Genomic DNA, 10736 nt, shown 5'->3' on the forward strand with positions numbered 1-10736 from the left:
AAGGTATATGAGTAGTTGTGCTCCCCTACTAAAGCCTCCAAAAAGCTCTCAAGAAATCATTTTCCCTCCTCCCCAAGGTTTTCTTCCAGAAGCATTATGGTTATGGGTTTTGCATTAAGGTCAATGATGTAGCTGGAATTCAGTTTTGTGTATGGAGTGAGATAGAGTTCAAGGTTCCATTTGTTTCTTCCATACAGATGTTCAATTGTTCTGGCACCATTTGTCAAAAAGATGTTGTTTTCCTCCATTGAATTGACTTGGCAACTTGGTAAAAAATTGATTGACCATAAAAGTGTGACTCTTTTTCTGGATTTTCTATTTTGTTTCATTAATACGTTTAGCTATCCTTATGCCAATACTGTACTGTCTTGGTTACCATAGCTTTCTTTACATTGAATCTTGAAACCAGTGTAAGTTCTCCAGCATTCTTCCTCCAGATTTTCTTAGTTATTCTAGAGCCTTTGTATTCCCATGTAAGTTGTAGAATCAGTCTCTCAGTTTCTCCAAAAAGGACTGTTGCAATTTTGTCTCTCAGTTTCTCCAAAAAGGACTGTTGCAATTTTGATAAGAATTGTGTTTACTCTAAGATCAATTTAGGAAGAATAAACAACTTAACAATATAGAGTGTTCCAATCCATGAATATTGTATATTTCTCTCCATTTAATTAGATATTCTTTAAGTTCTTTACAGTTTTAAGGGTAGACCCTCACAAATCTGTTAGGCTTATTTCTAGACACTTTATGTTTTTTCATACTATTATAAATAGTGTTTTAAATTTTTATTTTTCAATTGTTGGTTGCTAGTATATTTTTCTATATTGACTTTTATCCTTTAAGCTTGCTAAGTTTACATTTTAGTCTTAGTAGCTCCTTTATAGATTCCATAAAGGTTTCCATGTAAACAATTGTTACTTATAAAAACAACAGTTTCCCTTCTTCCTTTCCAATCTCTATGCCTTTTTTTTTCCTCTTCTTTTTATTGTCTTGTTCCATTGCTTAGGGCTTCTGATATGATGCTGATTAGAAGCAGTGAGAAGGGATATCTTTGCCTTGTTTCCAATCACAGAAGAAAGCATTCACTCTTTCGCCACAAAGTGTGGTGAATATTGTAGGTTTTACATAGATAGATGCCCTTTATTAGACTGAGGAGTTTCCTTCTATTCCTAGTTTGCTGAGAGTTTTTATCATGGATGACTAATGAATTAGCCAGATTATTTTTACATATATTGAGGTGATCGTATGAATTTTCTCCTTGATTCTGTTAATGTGGCAAATTACATTGATTTTTCTAATGTGAAATTTACTTTTACATTCCCAGGTCAATCCCCATTTAGACATGATATGTTATCTTTTTCTTATATTACTTGATTTAATTTGAAAAATTTTATTAAGGATTTGCATCTTTATGAGGAATACTGTTCTGTAATTTTCTTTTCTTGTGATATCATTTTCTCCTTTGGGATCAGGTAATACTAGCCCCATAAAATGAGTTGGGAAGTATTTTCTCCTCCTCTGTTTTCTGAAAGACTTTGTGAATCATTTGTATTATTTCTTCCTTAATTGTTTGATGAAATTCACCTGCGAAACCATCTGGGCCTAGAGTTTTCTTTAAAGAAGTGCTTTTGACTATGAATCCAATTTTCTTGTAGATTGGAGCTATTTAGATTTTCTAGTTTTCTTGTGTCATTTTTGTTAACCTGCATTTTACAATAAATTTTTCCATTTCGTATAAGTTGTCAAATGTATTAACATAAAGTTGATCAAGTATCACATTAATATCTGCCAGATAATTCTGATGTCCTTGCTTTCATTTCTAATTTTGACAATTTGTGTTTTCTTTTAAGATTTCTTGATCGGTCTTGCTAGAGGTTTGTCTCTTTATAAACTTTTGATTATGTCCATTTTCTCAATTATTTGTTTACTACTTCATTTATTTCTGCTCTTATTTTTAAATTTTCTTGTATTTTCTTTGGTTTTATTGGCTCCTATTTTATTAGTTTCTTAAGTTAAGTGTTTAAATGACTGATTTTATCCCTTTTATAATATAATTTCTAATACATTTCAAGCTATACATTTCTCTGTAAACATTTTTTAGCAAATCTCAGAAGTATGGTGTTTATTATCACTCATTTAAGAATATTTTCAAATATCTCTTGTTATTTATTATTTATCTCATGACTAATTTAAAAGTGTGTTTCTTAATTTTGGAATATTTTGGTGTTTTATGGATATCTTTTTGTAATTGATTTGTAATTTAATACCTTGGTGGTAAGAGAATATATTCTATGTAAACCAATCTTTTGATATTTATTGAGGCTTTTGTTTTATGGCCCAGGATATAGTTCATTTTTGTGAATATTCTATGTGCACTTGAAAAGATATGTAGTCTGCAGTTGTTGAGTGTTTGTTCTATAAATGTCAGTTAGGTCAAATTGGTTGATGTTTTTGACATCATCTACTTCTTTATCGACTTTTTTGTCCAGTTTTTCTATCAATTACTGAATGGCTGTGTTAAAATATCTGCCATGATTGTGGATTTGTCTATTTCTCCCTTTCATTCTGTCAATTTTTGTTCCATGTATTTCACAGCTCTATTGTCAGGTGCCTACTCATTTGGGATTGTTATATCTTCTTCACTTGATCTCAGCCAATGGGCTAAGAAGTGATTGTTACATCTTCTTGATTAATTTACCCTTTTATTGTGAAATATTCACTCAAGACTAGAGCACTGTCATTGTGCTCTTTATCCTGAAGTATATTTTGTGTGATACTAACATTGCCATATCAGCTTTCATTATCTTATGTTAGCATATGTCCTTTCCTACTGTCTGTCTTTATAATTTATAAAGTCTGTCTGTCTTTATAATTAAAGTGTGTCTTGTGAACAAATTATATTGAATCTTGTTTTCTGAATCCAGTAAAACAATCTCTACCTTTTAATTGGAGAGGTTAGTTCATTTATTTTTAATGTAGTTATTGATATGATGGGCTTTAAATCTACCACCTTGGTATTTGTTTTCTATTCATCTCATTTGTTCTTTGTTCCTCCTTCTCTACATTCTTTCGGGTAAATCACATATTTCTTGGCTTTCTCTTTTATTTCTACTATTGACTTTAATTATATTTCTTTGTGTTATTTTCAGTGACTGATCCACAATACACATTTTAAGGTATCTCAATCTATTTTCTAATAATATTAAACTATTTTACCATTAGTATAATAAATTTACACCATAATTCCTTTTATACGTGTGTGTTACTTGTATATATGATATCAACTCCACAATATCTTGCTATTTTTAAAATACTCAATGAACTTTTAAAAAATTATATAAAATAAGGACATTTAAAAAGATATTTTACATTTATCTGAATATTGAAACTTTCTGGTGCTCCATCATGTATCATTTTCCCTCAGTCTGAAAAGATTTTCTTTTAGTGTTTCTTTTGGCTAGTTCAGATCTTTTGGAGATACATTATCTCAGCTTTTTTCTATCTGAAAATGTCTTTATTTGACCTTCCTTTTTGAAACCTGTTTTTACTGGATGTAGAATTCTAGGTTGGTATACTTTCTTCTTAACTTTCAGCACTTTTAAGATGATCCACTTTTAACATTCCACTGACTTTTGTTCTCCAGTGGTATTCCTTGTATTAGTATTAGGTATTACTTGTGTTATTTTTCTCCTGTATGCAATGTGTCCTTTTTTCTCTAGTTGCTTTGAAGATTTGCTCTTTATCTTTGGTTTTTAGCAATTTAACTCTGATGGGCCTACATGTAGTTTTCTTTGTGTTTATTTTGCTGGGGGCTCACTAAGCTTCTTAAACCTTTGGGTTAATGTCTTTCATTAATTTGGGGAGAAAATTAGCTATTTTCTCTTTACATATTTCTTCTGACACATTCACTCTCTCCTCATCTTCTGGGGTCTCTAGGGTCTCTACGTTTTTCTCTCTTTGTGTTTCAGTTTAGATATTTTTTCTTTACCTATCTTCAAGTTCACTTGTGTTTACCTTGGCTCACTCAGCTTTCAGTTAAGTATATCTGACAAACTCTTCATTGCTGATATTGTATTTTTTTAATTTCTAGCATTTTCATTTGGGCATTGGTGTGGGCCATGTGAAGACTGGCAAATACTATGAAGTTCTTCTCTTCCTCAATGATGGCTCTGGTTTTCTCCTTCTTGTAGACATTCTGTGTGGGCATTAGTGGTCTTGTCAGTTGGGTGGCCAATTTGAACTTTTCACAGAACTGTCTCCCTTCTTGGGACCCAAGGACTTCCTGGCAAAGAGGATAAGCTTACAGCAGTACTCCTTCAACCATTGCACATTGGATACCAGGGACCCAGTGGACTTGTTCCACCTTCTTGGATCCATAGAGATACCAATGGTCCAGTCTACCTTCTTATGGATGCCAGCCACCCTTAACTCTTCCAAGCTGAAGGCCCTGCCAGCTCATACTTTGGTGTGATACCTTACTGTGGGGCATCTTACTACGGGCTGGATGGGTCCAGATGCAGGGCATGCTTTTGCTTGCCTGGCTTTGAGTCTGCAGATCTTCCAGGCCAGCTGGTTGAACCAAGTAGCCACGCACTGCTGCCAATCCTTATGGAAGTGAGTCTTCAGGATCATGCCATCCAGCTGGGCATGATGGCTGCCTACAACCCTACTCCACAGGAGACCTGCTGAGTAGAAACAACTCTTTTTGGTTCTTTTTAGAGTTTATATGTCTTAACCATCTCTTCATGCATACTGTCCACTTTTTCTGCTGTAACCTGCAGCATTTTTGTGTGATAATGCTCACTTCCGAGACATTGCTGGATCTGTTTTCATTTAATGTGTTATGTTTTAACTTTTTTCCCTTGCTTTTTCATATGTCATATAATTTTCTTCTATATATCAGACATTTTGTATAAAAGAACAGTAGAGAAAAAAATAACCAATATTTGCCTCTAGAAAAGGGCATGTTTTTTCTTCTATCCACTGCTAGAGTGGAAAGGGGTCTTAGTCTCTCTGATGTTAGTTGAACCGTGTCTGGGCTTTATTGCAGTCTTAGCTTCATTCAGTTCACCATTGGTTTTAAATATGTTGAGGATAGGTCAGGACTTTGGGCTCTGAGCCCTGTTGAGATTCTGGAGATCTTATTGTCATTTCAACAACATTCTACACTATGGGAGATTTCAGGTTTTTGTTTGTTCTTTTTTTTTTTTTTTTTTTTTGTTAGAGTCTCACTGTCGCCCAGGCTGGAACGCAGTGGTGTCATCTCGGCTCACTGCAACCTCCACTTCCTGGGTTCAAACGATTCTCTTGCCTCAGCCTCCCTAATAGCTGGGATTACAGGCACACACCACCATGTGTGGCTAATTTTTGTATTTTTAGTAGAGACGTGGTTTCACCACGTTGGCCAGGCTGGTCTCGAACTCCTGACCTCAAATGATCCACCCATCTCGGCTTCCCAAAGTGCTGGGATAACAGGCTTGAGTCACTGAGCCCGGCCAAGATTTGTCTTCTTTACAGCTCTCGTACAAGGTTTTCAGTTGCTGGGGAGTTCTCTTCACATTCCAGGACCTTTCCTGGGTTTCTGAGCCTCTAGATCTGTCTCTCTTGCCATGCCACCCACCCTTAAGACTTGGAGAGCTACTGCCTTACACACTCACTAAGGTCCAGAATGCCTTGGGAGAGTTTCTCTTAGCGCTCCTATCCAATTCTTAGCTTTGGGTGGCTAAATTACCTAATTTTTAAATACAAAATAATTAGTGTTTAATTAGCTTACATAGAAAAGGGAGGTTTTTAAAGTTTTTCTTTTTTATCGTTGATGTATATTTTACATATAACAAAATTCACCCATTTTATATGTATATTTTCGTGAGTTTTGGCAATGATCTGTAGTCATGTAATCACTACCATAATTTAAAAACCTTTTTGGTCAGGCGCAGTGGCTCATGCCTGTAATCCCAGCACTTTGGGAGGTCGAGGCAGGTGGATCATGAGGTCAGGAGATCAAGACCACCCTGGCTAACACAGTGAAACCCCATCTCTACTAAAAATACAAAAAATTAGCCGGGTGTGGTGGCGGGCGCCTGTAGTCCCAGCTACTCGGGAGGCTGAAGCAGGAGAATGGCATGAACCCAGGAGGCACAGCTTGCAGTGAGCTGAGATAGTGCCACTGCACTCCAGCCTGGACAACAAAGCGAGACTCCGTCTCAAAAACCAACAACAACAAAAACCTTTTTATCCCCCTAAAAAGTTCTGTCATATCCTGCCTTTGCATTCAGTCCTTCCTGTAATCTCCAGACCCAGGCACCTCTAATCTCTTTGTCACTATGATTTTATTTTTCCTAGAATTTCATATTCATTGGATCATAATATTTGTCTTTTATGTTTATCTTCTTTCACTTAGCATATTGTTCTTGAGACATATCCATGCTGGCTATATATCCCTGCTATTCATTTTTATTGCTGAGTAGCATTCTATGGTACATTTATCACAAAATATCCAAAGGTTGATGGACATTTTGTGATATCCATACTATAGAATACTACTCAGCAATAAAAATGAATAACATTTCAGTTGCTTTCAGTTTGGAGCTCTTATGAACAAGGCTGCAATGAACATTTGAGGAGGAGTCTTTGTGCAGATATAGTTTTTCTTTCTCTTGGATAAATTCCTAGGAGTAGAATGATGGGGTTGTATGATAAGTGTCTGTTTGACTTTACAAGAAACTGTCAAATTTTTCCATCTATAGTGGCTGGACCACTTTGCAGCTGCCTCAGAATTATGTGTGAGCTCTGGTAGCTCGATATTCTTGCCAATACTCGGTATTGTCAGTCTTTTTCATTTTAGCCATCCTAGTGTGTTATCTCATTGTGGTGTTAATTTGCATTTCCCTGGTGACTACAGACAGCATTATTTTACATCCTTAAAAAGAATTGGTATGTCTGTGTTTCCCGTTTTTAGTTGGTTTGTCCTCACGTTATTGATTTGTAAGTTTTTTTTGTTTTTTGTTTTTTTTTTTGAGACAGGATCTCGCGTTGTCACCCAGGCTGAGTGCAGTGGCATGAACTTGGCTCACTGCAGCCTCAACTTCCTCGGGCTCAAGTGATCTTCTCACCTCAGCCTCCCGAGTAGCTGGGACTTCAGGCGACTGCCACTAAACCCAGCTAATTTTTGTATTTTCAGTAGAGACAGGGTTTCACCATGTCGCCGAGGTTGGTCTCAAACTTCCTGGGCTCAAGCAATCCTCCCACCTCCGCCTCCCAAAGTGCTGGGATAACAGGTGTGAGCCACTGCACCCACCCTCTGTAACAATTCTTCATATATTCTAAATACATTTTGTCATATATGTTTTGAAAATATTGTCTTCCAGGATACGGGTTACCTTTTCATTTTCTTTGTGATGCAAAGAGCAAAAGTTTTTAATTTTTATGAAGTCCATTTCCTTAATTTGTTCCTTTCTGATTTGCACTTTTTAATGAGCTAAGTCCTCTTTGCTTAACTTCAGATCACAAAGATTTTTACCTACGATTTCTCCCAGAAGTTTTACCATTTCAGCTCTTACATTTAGATCTATGATTCACCTTGAATTATTTTTATGCATAGTGTGTGTGATTTTGTTTGGTTTTGCTTTCGTTTTCTCATATACATACCCAGATCTTCCAGCACCATTTGTTGAAGTTGCTATCCTTTCCCATTGTATTTCCTTGATACCTGTGTCAAAAATGCATTTACTATAAGTGTGAGTCTACTGTTATATGCTGAATAGAAGTGGTGAAAGCAAAAAGCTTTACTTTGTTCCTAATATGTGGGGAAAGTTTTTAGGATATGACCATAAAGTGATAATTTTAGCCAAAGCTTATCTTTTTTTTTTATTTTACTTTAAGTTCTGGGATACACGTACAGAATGTGCAGGTTTAAGTTCTGGGATACACGTACAGAATGTGAAGGTTTGTTACATAGGTATATATGTGCCATGGTGGTTTGCTGCACCTATCAACCCATCATCTAGGTTTTAAGTCCCCCATGTATTAGGTATTTGTCCTGATGCTCTCCTCCCTTTACCCCTCACCCCCCGACAGGCCCCGGCATGTAATGTTACCCTCCCTGTGTCCATGTGTTCCCATTGTTCAACTCCCACTTATGAGCAAGAACATGAGGTGTTTGGTTTTCTGTTCCTATGTTAGTTTGCTGAAAATGATGGCTTCCAGCTCCATCCATGTCCCTGCAAAGGACATGAACTCATTCTGTCAAATTTCACTCCATTTATTTTTCACTCCATTTACTTTGAAGCTCTGTTATTAGGCACTTACACATTTATGATTGTCATATCTTTCTATTGAAGTCATCCTTCTATCATTTTGAAATGATCCTCTTTTTTTTACTTGAAATCTATTTTATCTCATGTTAATATAGTCAGTCCTGCCTTCTTATGTTTATTGTTTGCATAATATATATGTTTTTTCCATCCTTTTATGCTCAACTTATTTGTGTCTTTATTTGTAAAGTGCATCTCTTATAGATAGGGCATCTTGGTTCTTCGTTTTTTATCTGAAAATCTCTGCCTTTTAATTAGAGCATTTACTTCATTACCATTTAATGTAATTAGTTATATGATTTGGTTTCAGCCTGCCATATTATTGTTTATTTTCAATTAATCTCCTCTCAATTTTTGTTATTCTATTCCCATGTCTTGCCTTTATAAAAGTATCAATTAATGTATTAGTTTGCTAGGGCTGCCATAACAAACTATCATGGACAGGGGTGGCTTAAACAATGAAAGTTTATTTTCTCATAATTCTGGAGGCTAGAAGTACAAGATGAAGGTGTCAGCAAGGCTGTTTTTTTCTGAGGCATCTCTCTTTGGATGGTCGTCTTCTCCCTGTGTCTTTACATGATCTTTCTTCTGTACCCATCTGTGTCCAAATTTCTTTTTCTTATAAGGACACAAGTCATATTGTGAGGTACTGGAGTTTAGGACTTCAACAAATGAATTTTGAAGAGGAGGATGGGATAATCCAGCCCATAACTATTGGTTTTATAATTGCATTTAAATTTTTCTATTAACTTTTAGCTATACTTCTTTGCATTTTTTTAGTGGTTGCTTTAGGAATTACAACATATATATCCCTAGCTTTCCATAGTCCACTTACAATTAGTCTTGTACTACTTTACGTAAAATGTAGAAATACTGTATAGGTCCACGCTCTCCCATATTTTATGTTATAATTGTTATATGTTTTCAGTCAACATATATTATAAACCGAAGAGTTACAATTTTTTTAAACAGTCATATGTATTTTTTTTTAAAAAAAGAGAAAAAGCAAAAACAGTCTTTCTTATTTATCCAGCTATTTAACATTTGCAGTGATTTTCATTCTTTTCTGAGGCATTAAGTTTTCATTTAGTGTCATTTCTCTTTAGCTTCCTTTAGTATTTCTTATAGTACAGGTCTGCTAAAACAAATTCTCTTTGTTTTCTTTTATCTGATAATATCCTTCACCCTTGAAGAATATTTTCATTGGATATAGAATTCTGGGTTGACAGGTTTTTTTTTTTCTTTCAACATTTTAACGATGTTCTGCTTTCTTCTGTCCTCTGTAGTTTCTCATGAGTTATCAGCCATTAATCAAATTATTGTTCCCTTATACATAATATGTTTTTTTCTTGTTGTTTTCAAGATGTTTTCTTGAGTCCAACTTCACCATGACCTTTGCCATCTTTATTCTTCTTGGTGTTCATGGAGCATCCTGCTTCTGTGAATTGGTGTCTTTCATAAAATTTGAGACATGTTCAGCTATTATTTCTTCAAAGTTTTTTTCTGCCTCATTTTTGCTCTCCTCTTATTCTGCCCCTTTCTCCCACAAGATTGGCTTCAAAGTTCTTTTGAATTACTTGCAAGGGGAGGGCTAGGGAAGGCTTATCAAAGCCCAGATTCTTGGGCTCTACCTCAGACCTATTGACTCAATGTCAGGAACTGGGACTCAGGACTCTGTGCTGTAGTAAGTTCCCCAGGTGACTTTTATGCACCACAACTTTGAGAGCTCCTGCACAGGACTTTATGGGCTTCAAGAGCAGGACCATATCTTACTTATCTGTTGGATGCTCCTAAATTGCTCTGCAGTACCTCACTCCATGCCTTATACATGGAAGGCACTCAATATGCATGTTGATATGCATGTGATATTTGCACTAATGCATAGGATTGTTTATCCTCCCTACTTCAAAAGGCATCTCTTATGCTAGTCTTTACCTCATCAACAGGTCTTAAAGTTGAGGTGGTTGTAGTTCACATTCAAGTTAATTAGAACTTCTCCGTTTTCTTATTATAGAAATACAACTCAGTGACTTAAACAAAACGAAGAAAATGTGTTGACCCATGCAACTGAAAAGTCCAATGATTGTACCAGCCTGGGTCACAGCTGAACCAGGGCACCAACACAACATCCTAGTACCATCTCTCGCCATCTCTAAGCTCTACTTTCCTTTAGGTTGGTTTTATTGTCAGGCAGGCGTCTTCCCACTTTGAGATAAACACTGTTGTCAACAGTTCTGAGCTCACATGGTTCTTACACTTGTGTTCTCAAAGTAAATAGATCAACACCTCCTGGGCAGCTCTATCCAAAGCCCCAGAAAGGACTCTTATTGGCCTGGCTTTAGTCATGTGTCTATTCTTCGACCAATCACTATAACCAGGGAGATGACTTGCTCTGATTAGCCATCTGGAGTCACGTGGTCAGCCTTGAGG

General features: G+C 36.0%; 1 pseudogene; it reads right to left on the reverse strand.

The window, feature by feature from the left end:
- Positions 1-4051: 4051 nt before the first annotated feature.
- Positions 4052-9730, reverse strand: LOC129021584 (large ribosomal subunit protein eL13-like; annotated as a pseudogene).
- Positions 9731-10736: the final 1006 nt, after the last annotated feature.

The sequence above is a fragment of the Pongo pygmaeus genome, chromosome 21, assembly GCF_028885625.2.
Source record: "Pongo pygmaeus isolate AG05252 chromosome 21, NHGRI_mPonPyg2-v2.0_pri, whole genome shotgun sequence".
In the NCBI taxonomy this organism is placed as follows: Eukaryota; Metazoa; Chordata; class Mammalia; order Primates; family Hominidae; genus Pongo; species Pongo pygmaeus.